The following is a 12,465-nucleotide window of genomic DNA, read 5'->3' on the forward strand; positions in this document are numbered from 1 at the left end:
CCCCCACCACCATCACCACCACCGCACACCGTCCGCGGTGAACGGTCGCGCCGGCCGAACGCGTTCCGGTCAGAAACATCGCACGGCCCGGCAACGTCGCTCAACCGGTTCGGCCCGCGTTTTCTATATGACCGCGCGCGCCGCCGCCGCCGCCCCACCACCTAGACCAGTCGCGCGGGCCGCGGCAATCTTCTACCGGCGCGCGAGGAGCGCTCACGATTGCGCACGCACTCTCTTCGTCGTCGACTTATCTATACCTATATTATTATTATTATTATTATTAATTATACGCGTTTATCTATGCCGCCGCCGTTGTAGGTCACCTCGATCGTCTGCGCCGGCCGATAATATACTATTCCACTACAATACTATTATCATTATTATCATATTATACGTGTCGCGATAACGATATTTTATACATTACAGTTTACCTATACGTTTGCAATGTTTGCACGCATTATGTGCCTCTGCAGCCTCAGCAGTGACGTATAATTTTACTAAAGCCGTAAACTCGTAGAGATCGTTGCCCATGTTTTAATCCATCGAGGTGGCCTGCATGTCTAACATGTATTTTTAACCATCTGAATGGTCGAAATAGAGTTACATCTGTCCCTCCAAATAGTATTGTTCTACAAAATTTACAATTTTAATGCACAAGGGTGGGTGTATTTACAATACTTGTATTCACCTATAAATCACCACATAATAATAATATGTAGGTAATACGTTTTCTTTTTACATAATTGTAGATTATTAATCTGTTCATTGATACGTTATAGTAAGATACCTCAAGATTAGTGTGTTGATTGTTGTGGTTCTCTTTGTGAGAAAGATGGTGTGAGAAACATTTTCGTTTCCACTATATCTTTAAAATTTTGAGTACCTACGCCATTATCACTGCTAGTTTATTAGTTACCCATATATTATATTGTATAATATATATGAATATTATATCTTTGTTATGATACAATATAACATTCAGTATTTTTACGTTTAATTTTTCTAGAGGGAGGCGAATTGTTATTTTTGTGTCAGGAAACCAGTACGTCTGTAGCGTAACAGCGCCATCAATGAGGTCAAGATCGAATGGTGGTTGGCGTTTCTCCAAAACAATAATTATTATTAAACGGTCGCGACTACATGGTCGCTAGTGGCTTCAAATTTAAATGGACATTTTATTATTTATTTCTTTATCTGATTAATTTGGTATCCATATATTTAAAATAGTATGGTAATCATAGTGATAAGAGAGTTGGAGAATGAATTTTGGCATTTTATACAAACAATAATCGTCAAAATATTCTATACTTAAATTAATAATAAGTAGTTTACATTAACACCAATAAAAAGTTAATTTATTAATTCAATACGTACCTACTTAAGATTATATAATACAATAATTGTATAATAAAAATACTGTGTAACAGTTATGCCTATGTAATAAAGAGTGGTGATATGAATAGAAAATTCACAGCTCTTTTAAATCGACTATAAAGTGTTTAAAATTTTAACATAAATAATCTTGTGAATACATGAAAAATACAAATAGATAGGTATTAGTAAGTAGGTTTATAAAAATAGTAATAAGTTATTAGTGTTATTACTAATAACTAATAATATATTGATGTCTTAAATACCCTAAAGTAATAAATTATTAAAATATTAATACTACATTAATCCGTATGAAATTAAAATTATAGTTACCATTTAGTACTATCAATTAAATAATCATATAATAAAATATGATTTTTAATTTATTTTAAATGTATCTATTATTTAAATACCGTAATAATTTGTAAATATTTATTATTTTTGTATAACTGGGTTCATGTTAAATTCACATTTATGTTAGAATTAATGAAAAATGTGGGTATAAAGATCCTCTTCAAGCTAAAAGCCTCGTGACTTAGTAATCAATTTTAATTAATTTACTATTATTTTCTATATACAATTATTATTTCATTTATATTTCTATACAATTTCAGAATTTTCATAGATACATTAAATTTTAAATAAATGTACTTACTAAATCTGATATTGAGTCATAACTATGTATTATTTTTCATTTTTAAGTACATTTTTCCACAGTCTAATATTTAAACACTATAAATGAAATTAAATAATAATATACCCCTATGTTATAAAAATGACATTTCAGTTGAATTTACAAAATCAGTAATTTAAACAATAATAACGATTTTAATTATTTTGTGACTGAAAAATATTATTTACAATGAATTAATACATTTAAAACTATTCAATTACATATTATATTATATTTAATATACACGAAATTTTAAATAATTAAATTAATAATCTATTTTTAGCATATGACTATAAGTACCATAAATTCTATTTACATTGTTCTGCGTACTGCGTTAGGTTAGTACACCATATAAGCTAATAATGACTAGTAATAATATATGAAATATTTTATTTATAGAATGGTGAGCAATACGTAACCGGAACGAAGTATGTCAAAAGCCAAGTATCTAGTATCTTGTATCGCGATACTCCAAAGCAAAGTATCTTGTATCTAGTATCTCGATACTGCTTTTTGAGTATCTTGCCCAACCCTGCCCACTATATCTTTAAAATTTTGAGTACCTACCTACGCCATTATCACTGCTAGTTTATTAGTTACCCATATATTATATTGTATACGGCTATATATGAATATTATATTTCCTTTTGTTATGATACAATATAACATTCAGTATTTTTTACGTTTAATTTTTTTTCTAGAGGGAGGCGAATTGTTATTTTTTTTGTGTCAGGGAAACCAGTACGTCTGCAGCGTAACAGCCGCCATCACCGAGGTCAAGATCGAATGGTGGTGGGCGGCGGCGTTTCCCTCCAAAACAATAATTATTAATTAAACGGTCGCGACCTTACATGGTCGCTAGTGGCTTCTCAAATTTAAATGGACATTTGCATTATTTACTTGGTTTTCTTTTATTCGATTAATTTGGTATCCATATATTTAAAATAGTACTAAGTAATCATAGTTGATAAGTAGTAAGTTAAGTGAGAATGGGGAATTTTGGCATTTTATACAAAACAATAATCGTCAAAATATTCTATACTTAAATTAATAATAAGTAGTTTACATTAACACCAATAAAAAAGTTAATTTATTAATTCACATACGTACCTACTTTAAGATTATATAATACAATAATTGTATAATAAAAAAATACTGTGTAACAGTTATGCCTATGTTAATAAAGAGTGGTGATATGAATAGGAAAACTTCACAGCTCTCCTTTTAAATCGACCGCTATAAAGTTGTTTAAAATTTTTAACATAAATAATCTTGTGAATACCATGAAAAAAATACAAATAGATAGGTATTAGGTAAGTAGGTTTTATAAAAAATAAGTAATAAGTTATTAGTGTTATTACTAATAACTAATAATATAGCTGATGTCTTAAATACCCCTATAAAAGTAATAAATTATTAAAATATTAATACTACATTAATCCGTATGAAATTCAAAATTATAGTTACCTACTTGTAGTACCTATACAATTAAATAATCATATAATAAAATATGATTTTTTTTTTTTTAATTTATTTTAAAATGTATTTATTATTTAAATACCGTAATAATTTGTAAATATTTATTATTTTTTTTTTTTTTTTGTATAACTGGGTTCATGGTTAAATTCACATTTATGTTAGAATTAATGAAAAAAAAATGTGGGTATAAAGATCCCTCTTCAAGCTAAAGCCTCGTGACTTTAGTAATCAATTTTTAATTAATTTACTATTATTTTCTATATACAATTATTATTTCATTTATATTTCTATACAATTTTCAGAATTTTCATAGATACATTAAATTTTTTAAATAAATGTACTTACTAAATCTGATATTGAGTCATAACTATGTATTATTTTCATTTTTAAGTACATTTTTTCCACAGTCTAACATTTAAACCACTATAAAATGAAATTAAATAATAATATACCTCCTATGTTATAAAAAAAAAAATGACATTTCAAGTTCAAATTTTTACAAAATCGTGAATTTAAACAAATAATAACGATTTTAATTATTTTTTGTGACTGAAAAAATATTATTTACAATGAATTAATACATTTAAAACTATTCACCATTACATATTATATTATATTTAATATACACGAGGAAATTTTTTAAATAATTAAATTAATAATCTATTTTTAGCATATGGCTTATAAGTACCATAAATTTATTTACATTGTTCTGCGTTACTGCGTTAGGTTAAAATTAACATATAAGCTAATAATGACTAGTAATAATATATGAAATATTTTATTTATAGAATATATGCGATTTGTTTTGATGAAAATTAATTAACCAACTATATTAATGATATAAATAATAATTAAATAATAATATTATTGTTTATTAATGGTTATTATAATAATAATAACCATTTAAATATCTAATAATTCTAATAAGATATCCTTTGAAATATAGACTGCTAAATAATCTTAACTTAGCATCATAAATGTATTATATTATTTATATTTTCAAATATATAGTTGTAGGAGAAACCTTTTAATCAATAATATTTGCTATTTGTATTTCTCGCAGCTATATATTAGTATTGCAATGAAAGAAACTTTGATACAAATTTGAAATAAAATTTAATACCATTATTTTTACCCGATTCTTTTCTAGAAATTTCTAGATTTAAAAAAAAATTCATAAAAGTAATTATTAAGATAATTTTAAAGAAACGTACATCAGTAGAAAATACAATTTAACTTTCCTGGTTACTTTCCTTGGGCTTAAATAAACTCTCAAAACACATACATTTCTTTTGTTTAACATAACACTGCATATTTATAAGCAAAAAATGTTAAATTAAATTAACCACTGTTTAGTGTTTGGAAACCACTCAAATCATAGGTCACGACTATTAATGACTTATGAACACGATTTTCATTGATCAGCAACTTGTCATTTACTATACACTGTACATTGTATAATATTTATTATCATAAATCGGAAAAAAAAAATAAATTTATATAAATATATGTGGTTTAATGGTTAATGGTTCAAAAATGTAAAACATTTTGAAAATTTTATCAAATCTAGAAAATGCTAAGATAATGAATATAAAATATTTGATAACAATTTCAAATCTCTATAGACTATAGTTATTTCTATTTGTATTGTAATTAAAATGTTTAAAGTACCAATAACTAGGTCCAGTTTACTACCAAAAACCTGCTCAATATCAGAGCATTTTTACTTTTACAAAATATGATAACAGTTAATAAAAACACACATTTTAATTACTTATTTTAATACATAAAATTTCACTATAATTTTAACACAACCAATACAATTATATATTAATTTAACTTAAAAAGAAGTCATTGATATTATTTTGTTCTTTAATAATTTCTTTAATATTATTAAATAAACGGAAAATGGATACCTGTGAAAAGAATTGTTATAAATATCACTATGTCCCGAACGATTTAGACTGGGATGCTATAAAAAGCTGGATAAAGGTGAGAAAGAAAAAAAATCTCGATAGACTATATTCAGATGGGTAAAATTCTCAGGAAAACCTCGGGAAATATAATACTTCATTTATACGGACCGTATATATTTTAGATAATAATGGCTCATAAATAACATCCCAAGTGCAGGTCAGTACCTACAATTTCTAACTATATCATTATCGCTCTAGTCGGATCGAATGTACGATCGCCGCGTGTAAAAAATAATATACAATTTAATTTGAATTTTATCTGAACAATAAATTATTATCTTGTAGGTACGCAGTTGATGGGTTATAAATAATAATAATAATAGTATAATTATGTAGAATTTTCGTATATGGGTTATGGATTCAACCTATGTCTACTAGACATGCAGGTATGAGTATTGGTATAGAACAACCGCTGTTCATACTAATCATACTAGTATATAGATGATTACGTCTGTTTTTTAGTGTTTGATAAGTTCTCACAACTCAAATAAAATAGGAATGAAATTACTTAACTTTTCAATAAGAAAAGTAACGAAGTTACAGTACAATTTTCGATGCTACTGATCGAGTGTCATACCTGAACTAGAAAAAAAAATTGTAATTGACAGTGAAATGTAGAGGATACATTTTAAATGAGGCTCGGAAATTTACTATACCAACGACTACCAACTGTTTATGATCAAATTAGTGTTTATTTTAATTGTTTAAATTTATTTCAATTGAAATTATCGTTCAATCAATCATAATTCATTATCGGTAACTAATATTATTGAATAGCTTAAATAGTTTCATTTATTTGTGGCAATAGTAGAGTTAATAAACTATAATAAAAGTTTTTAAAAAACAATTAATTTTTCATATTTGCTTAATATTCCCTTGCACTTAATATTGCTCAGACTTCATAAATTCCATAAAACCCAAACATAATAAAAATGTCAACATTATCATGTTTCCTGAAATGTCGAACTGTAGAATCTACTGAATGTGGACTAGTTAATATTATATTATGTAATATTAGATACTAAATACAAACAAATTATCTTTAAAGGCTATGTTACTATACGTATATGTGCCTATCTAAAATATACGCATCCCGTGCGCTGAAAGTAACGCAGTGTTTTTCTTCCGCTATAGCTTTTTCGGATGTTTTACAGGACGTCGCTGCAACAAACATTCATAAAACAAGATCTGTTTTTCTGAAAAAGAAATACGTTTATATAAAGATATCTAAAACCAATATGAAATACAAAAAAAAAAAAATGAACTCAACTTTAACAACTTAACTATTACTGGTTAAATTTTCAATATACCTAATACATCAATTCAAAATCATGCTTATAACTTTAATTATAAACTTAAAACTATAATTAGTTTAGTTACTGAATTTATATAAAATAATTTATTTGATATGAACGTTTTATCACCTAAACCACTACAGCTGCAAGCTGCTAGTGTCTAGTGTTTAATCAGAAAGAATAGTATAGAATGCATTTTTAACAAAATATTTATTTATAATTTAAAACAGTTTTAAATTCATTGAAAATCATACAATACGTATATATAACCATAAATGTAACTAAAACAAAAATAAACCTAATTCATTTGTTTTTAACTGAGTTAGTTAATATTTTCTCAATTAATTTTAAACTTATACAATAAACTTATATTTTAACATTCTCGAACGTGATACCCTATAACTATTATTAGATTTATTGTATATCGATACGCATACTATAATATATTTAACTATGAGGTCTTTAATTCAATTTTTGTAATAATTTTGAATTTTAATGAATGTAACAAAAACGAAATATTAATATTGAAAAATATTATAGATAATTATACGTGTTCCTTTAGTATTCTTCACTTAATGAGAAATTCTTTTCTTATGTTTTACTGGTATAACGTTGGAAACGCTTCGTTGGTTTAAACATTTGAATTAAAATAATATTCTTAAATTATGAGACTAACTAGATACCAAACAATGATATGGAATACAAACATTAAGGTGGTAAATCTGGGAAATACTAACAAGGAATGAAATACATTTTAGAAAGTTACCATTGCAGATGAGTTCTAAGACTTATTTTATAAATATTTAACAATGGTCAACTCTTTTATTTTACTTTTATTATCATATTATACCTAGCATTTTTTAACTTAAATAAAAATATTACCACACTTTTAATTATTTATAAAAATTACAGTAACACGTAAAAATCAAGAAATGAAACTTCTCCCTATTCTACCATTGTGACCTTAAGAACGCATGCCTATAAAGTGCATAAACGTAATCAAAATATCAAAACAAACCAAGTAAGAATGTATTTATTTGTATAAAATAGTTTGATCGTAAAGTAACACATGATCTTTCAAAAATTATCCACTTCATAAAATATATATTTATTATGTATTATAATATTAAATTATATAACACTTAAGTAAAATATTTTTTTGTAATTATTTACATTAATAATTGTAATAAATATACTTAATATAATATAATTATAAAGGGTGACTTGCCAGCATATTTGATATTGCTTACCCTTCTTTTATTCTTTAATCTATATTTGTATAATTATTATTACTATTACTAGCATGCTAACTCTTCAATTACTTGCTATTAATAATTAAAATTGTTGACAATTCATTAGTTGATAACAAATGATTAACAAAACTGAAAAATATTTTTTTTTACCATATTTTAAATTAAATACATCCATTATAGTAATTTACTCGACATACTGTTTACTACTACTATACAGCAGAACGGTAACCACTTTTGAATTTTAATTTATTTTAAACTCCCTACTTTAAGCCTGATATAATCGTATTATAATATGAACAAAATAAATTATTTTTTTCTAAATATATTATATAATACAAGATATTATATATTTCTCTATTAATACCATTTCAATTGATTTATATACAATAAAAATAATAATAATACCATTACCATATAATTTGTACATCTTAAAATAATTCATACCTACACATGTATTAGGTATGTAATTTTTTTAAATTTTGTGTACATAAAATTGTTACTATTTTTTTCAATAAACTCTGAGCCCTATATATAATAAATAATGATACAAACTTAAAATATAATTTGTTGAAAACTGTATAGTCAAACACGACTTCCGAAAATCTACAGGAAGTAACAAAAAAAACTGTTCCAATGACTGCACTGACGTTACCGGAACAGGAACTTTTATACACCTGCCCTTTTGGTCAACCATTCTTCCCTATCGAATTATACTCTAAGCGAACTATATAAAAATATAATATGCATTTAATTATTAATACATATACGCATATTTCAATCACAAGTTCTTTTACAATTTACATGCAGCCTTACTTTTAAGTTTTACTTAGTAAGACTGCAATATTGTGATAATTTTATGAAGATAAAATATTATATTGAAATTTACATCACAGATTTATCTAAGCCAAACTTTTAAATAAAAGGTTAAATTAAAATTGTATTCATTATTTTTTCTGAAATATTCAAATTTAAATAACATAAGTCCTGGACTTTATCTAATAAAAATATTTAGGTTTATAATTTTAGTAAAAAATATCAAAAACTATACGTGGATTACTACACATAGAATCATCAATTGAATTCAATAAACACAAACTGTATAATATTACTTTCATAATATAATAATAACATTCTTAATTACATAATATAACAAATATTAGTTTTATAACATACATTTAGAGTTAATTACACTAAATAATAATATAAACGATATTAAAATATTTTAACGTTTATTTACTTAATTTTATTATTATTCTATGTTTATTTTCGTGCACTTCAATTTCAATAGATACAATTAAATATATTTATTTAACAAAATAAATAATAATAATGTTGTATTTACTAACTTTATATTATTGTTTTAGATTCTAAGATGAAGCGATGAATGTATTGATTTCACGATGATGTGTGTATGTTTTTTTTCTGTCTGTAATCACCTTTTAGGAGAGTAAAAATACTTTGATTTTTCAAAAATGGGTGTGGTTCCTGATAACAAATTGGATCTAATATAGTTGGTGCATTAGAACTTCAAAAGTAAAAACTTATTTTTTTTTTATTCTCGTTTATAAATGTCAATAAAAAATTATTTGCTGGATTAATTCTTAAAAATTGAATACAAGATCCAACAAAAAATGTTCTTATATGATACAAAAATATTAAAAATACGTAGGCACAGTTTTTTTTATATGCATTTGAAGTAAGAAGTTTTACGAAATTCGTCAAAATCGTAAAAATAACACACGATTTTGTAGTTAGAAGTTCATAAAAACTTTTCTTTTTATATTAAGTTTTGAAAAATTAATATAAGTTTCATTTTAAGTAATTCATACAAAAACCATAAAATCTAAAAAAAAAAATACATAAAAGCAATTATTTTGTATAGAAATTTGGATAAAATTACTAATTTAAAATATAAATATAACTATATTAATTATTTGGTTATAATTTTAAAACATTACTTCAAACTAATACGTATGTTACATCAATATAAACTTTACTAACGTAAGTAATAAATATATGTAAATATACGCAATGTCATTTTTGATTTTTTCTAAGATAGGTACTACTATCATCTATTTATAATATGAATCTATTTTTATTATTTTACGGTATTTCAAAAAATACCTATGTTATTAAATTTTGAGTTATTTAAGTTGATATAATATAGTATAGGTACCTAAATTTATATTATTATAATAATTAAACACTAATAAAATTAATAATGATAAATGCAATTGAACTATTATATTTTTAATACTATTATATAGCTATAAATAAAAAAACAAAAAGAAATGCAATATTTACAGAAAAAATGTTATGAACTGTAATACAAAAAGTTAAATAAATTACTTTAATAGCTATAATATTGGAGGTGATTGAATTATCTAAAAGAGGTAATGGAGGTTACAATCTCGATTGAGTGCTATTGAATTATTAAAATAATGAGGTTCGGTGTTTTAATATGAATTTTTCTTCAGCAGTCGCATTATCGTTATGTTGTACGACTTAATATATGTTGAATGTAGTTAAATTATATTTTTAAAATAGCTATTATCACAATTTACAGATTACTATCAACGCACATCGTATCGATTATGGATTTCGAAAATACATCAGACACATTCATCTATTTAGGATAATATCGATTTTATTTATAATTTATTTACTCATATTATTATATATACAATAAATTAATTTGTCATTTCATACTTAAAATTTGAGTTCTTTTTTTGGACAAATGTTTAAGAACCGTTGTAACTAAAATAGCTTTGTCATGCAGATAAAAAAAGGTCATTTAAAAAATTTATGAGGGGGTGGTGTAAAATTTTTAAACATCAAAGGGGCGTTGTAAAAAAAGTTTGAAAAACACTAACCTAATCATGCATCAAAAATAATATATTACGAAATATACTTACTGGTATAGGCTAACAGATCGTCTTTGCTCAGAATCATTTTTCGCATACATTGAATTCAAATTTAACACACCCATAATAGTAACCCATTCGACACTTCATGTTTGCTTACACTTTTTTATTTTTTTATTTAAGTACAAGTCATTAAATAGGTACATATTTTACTGCATAAAATAATATTTTCTTTTTCTTATTATTTATTATACGACTATAATTCAAAAAATAGTTTAAAATTATAAATTATTTAATATTTATCAGGGTAAATCATTTTCAATTGTATTTATACAAACTAATATTACCATTATTCATTAATATATACTAAATGTTATTTAGATACACACTTATAGAATTACTCATTAGTCATTAATAAAACATATCTATACAATTATATACTTATATCTATCAAACCATCAATATAACCAACACGAATCTGTTTTCTTATTTTAGTTTTCTATTTTTTAAACTTGAATATCGAAAAAAAATTAATACAATTAAATTAAAATCTGCAATATAACAAATATTTCTTAAAATTTATTTACAAAAATATATCCTTTTTAAGAGAGGTTTTAATGCATAATTCTAAGAGCTAATAAAAAAAATATTATAGGTTTACATAATATTATGATATCAATAACGTTTACAACAGTGCTTAACACTTAATGGTTTTTAGTTAATAATTATTAGCTTGAGGCTAAAAGTAGGTCATGACTTTTTATTAATGGTTTAATATTTGATTTATCATAATTCTTTAAAAATATTAATATTTCTTTTTCGTAAGAATTATATAATATAAATTATTATTACGTGCATTGTGCTCAGTACCTACAAATTTAAACGTTTGTGTATTCTTGTATGTATAGGTAACGATTTCAAAATGTAATTATTAATAATATATTGAATACAATCTTTAATAGCTAAATTTTAATTTTAAATCTAAATACCAGTTACTATTAATTCATAATACTAAAAATGCTTAATATAATACCGTCGTAAAATGGCATTGTTGTTAGCATTTTAAAAGTTTATTGGTTGAAATTTTCAAAATAAACCTATAGTAAATACTATTTATTTAATATATAAGAACCAAAAAAAATTGTATTACTGGTTTAAGTCTTAAAATTCAAAATTATACAAATAAACACATATATTTATAAAGAATTATAAATTTATTTATAACTGTTTTTCATGAAACTAATATAAAACTAATGGAATTTTGAAACCACCATATAATAAAATAAATACAAAACAAAATTTAGAGCCCATATTATAAACAAATGTATAACATATTTGTAAATCTTCGACCACTGATGGAGTAGCATATTTCCCAATAAACAAAATAAGCATGTGCGCTTACAACAGCAATATTTTAGGGGCGATAAATTTGCGTCATAATGTTATTTTTCTTTTACGAATTTGTAAAAGTTAAGAGACATATTATATCAAACCTTGCACATTTTTTAAATTGTCAGAACTCAGAACCTATTCATCAAGTTTCCAAAATAAAAT

Source organism: Melanaphis sacchari, unplaced genomic scaffold, assembly GCF_002803265.2.
Source record: "Melanaphis sacchari strain LSU unplaced genomic scaffold, SCAv2.0 Contig66_pilon_pilon, whole genome shotgun sequence".
Lineage (NCBI taxonomy): Eukaryota > Metazoa > Arthropoda > Insecta > Hemiptera > Aphididae > Melanaphis > Melanaphis sacchari.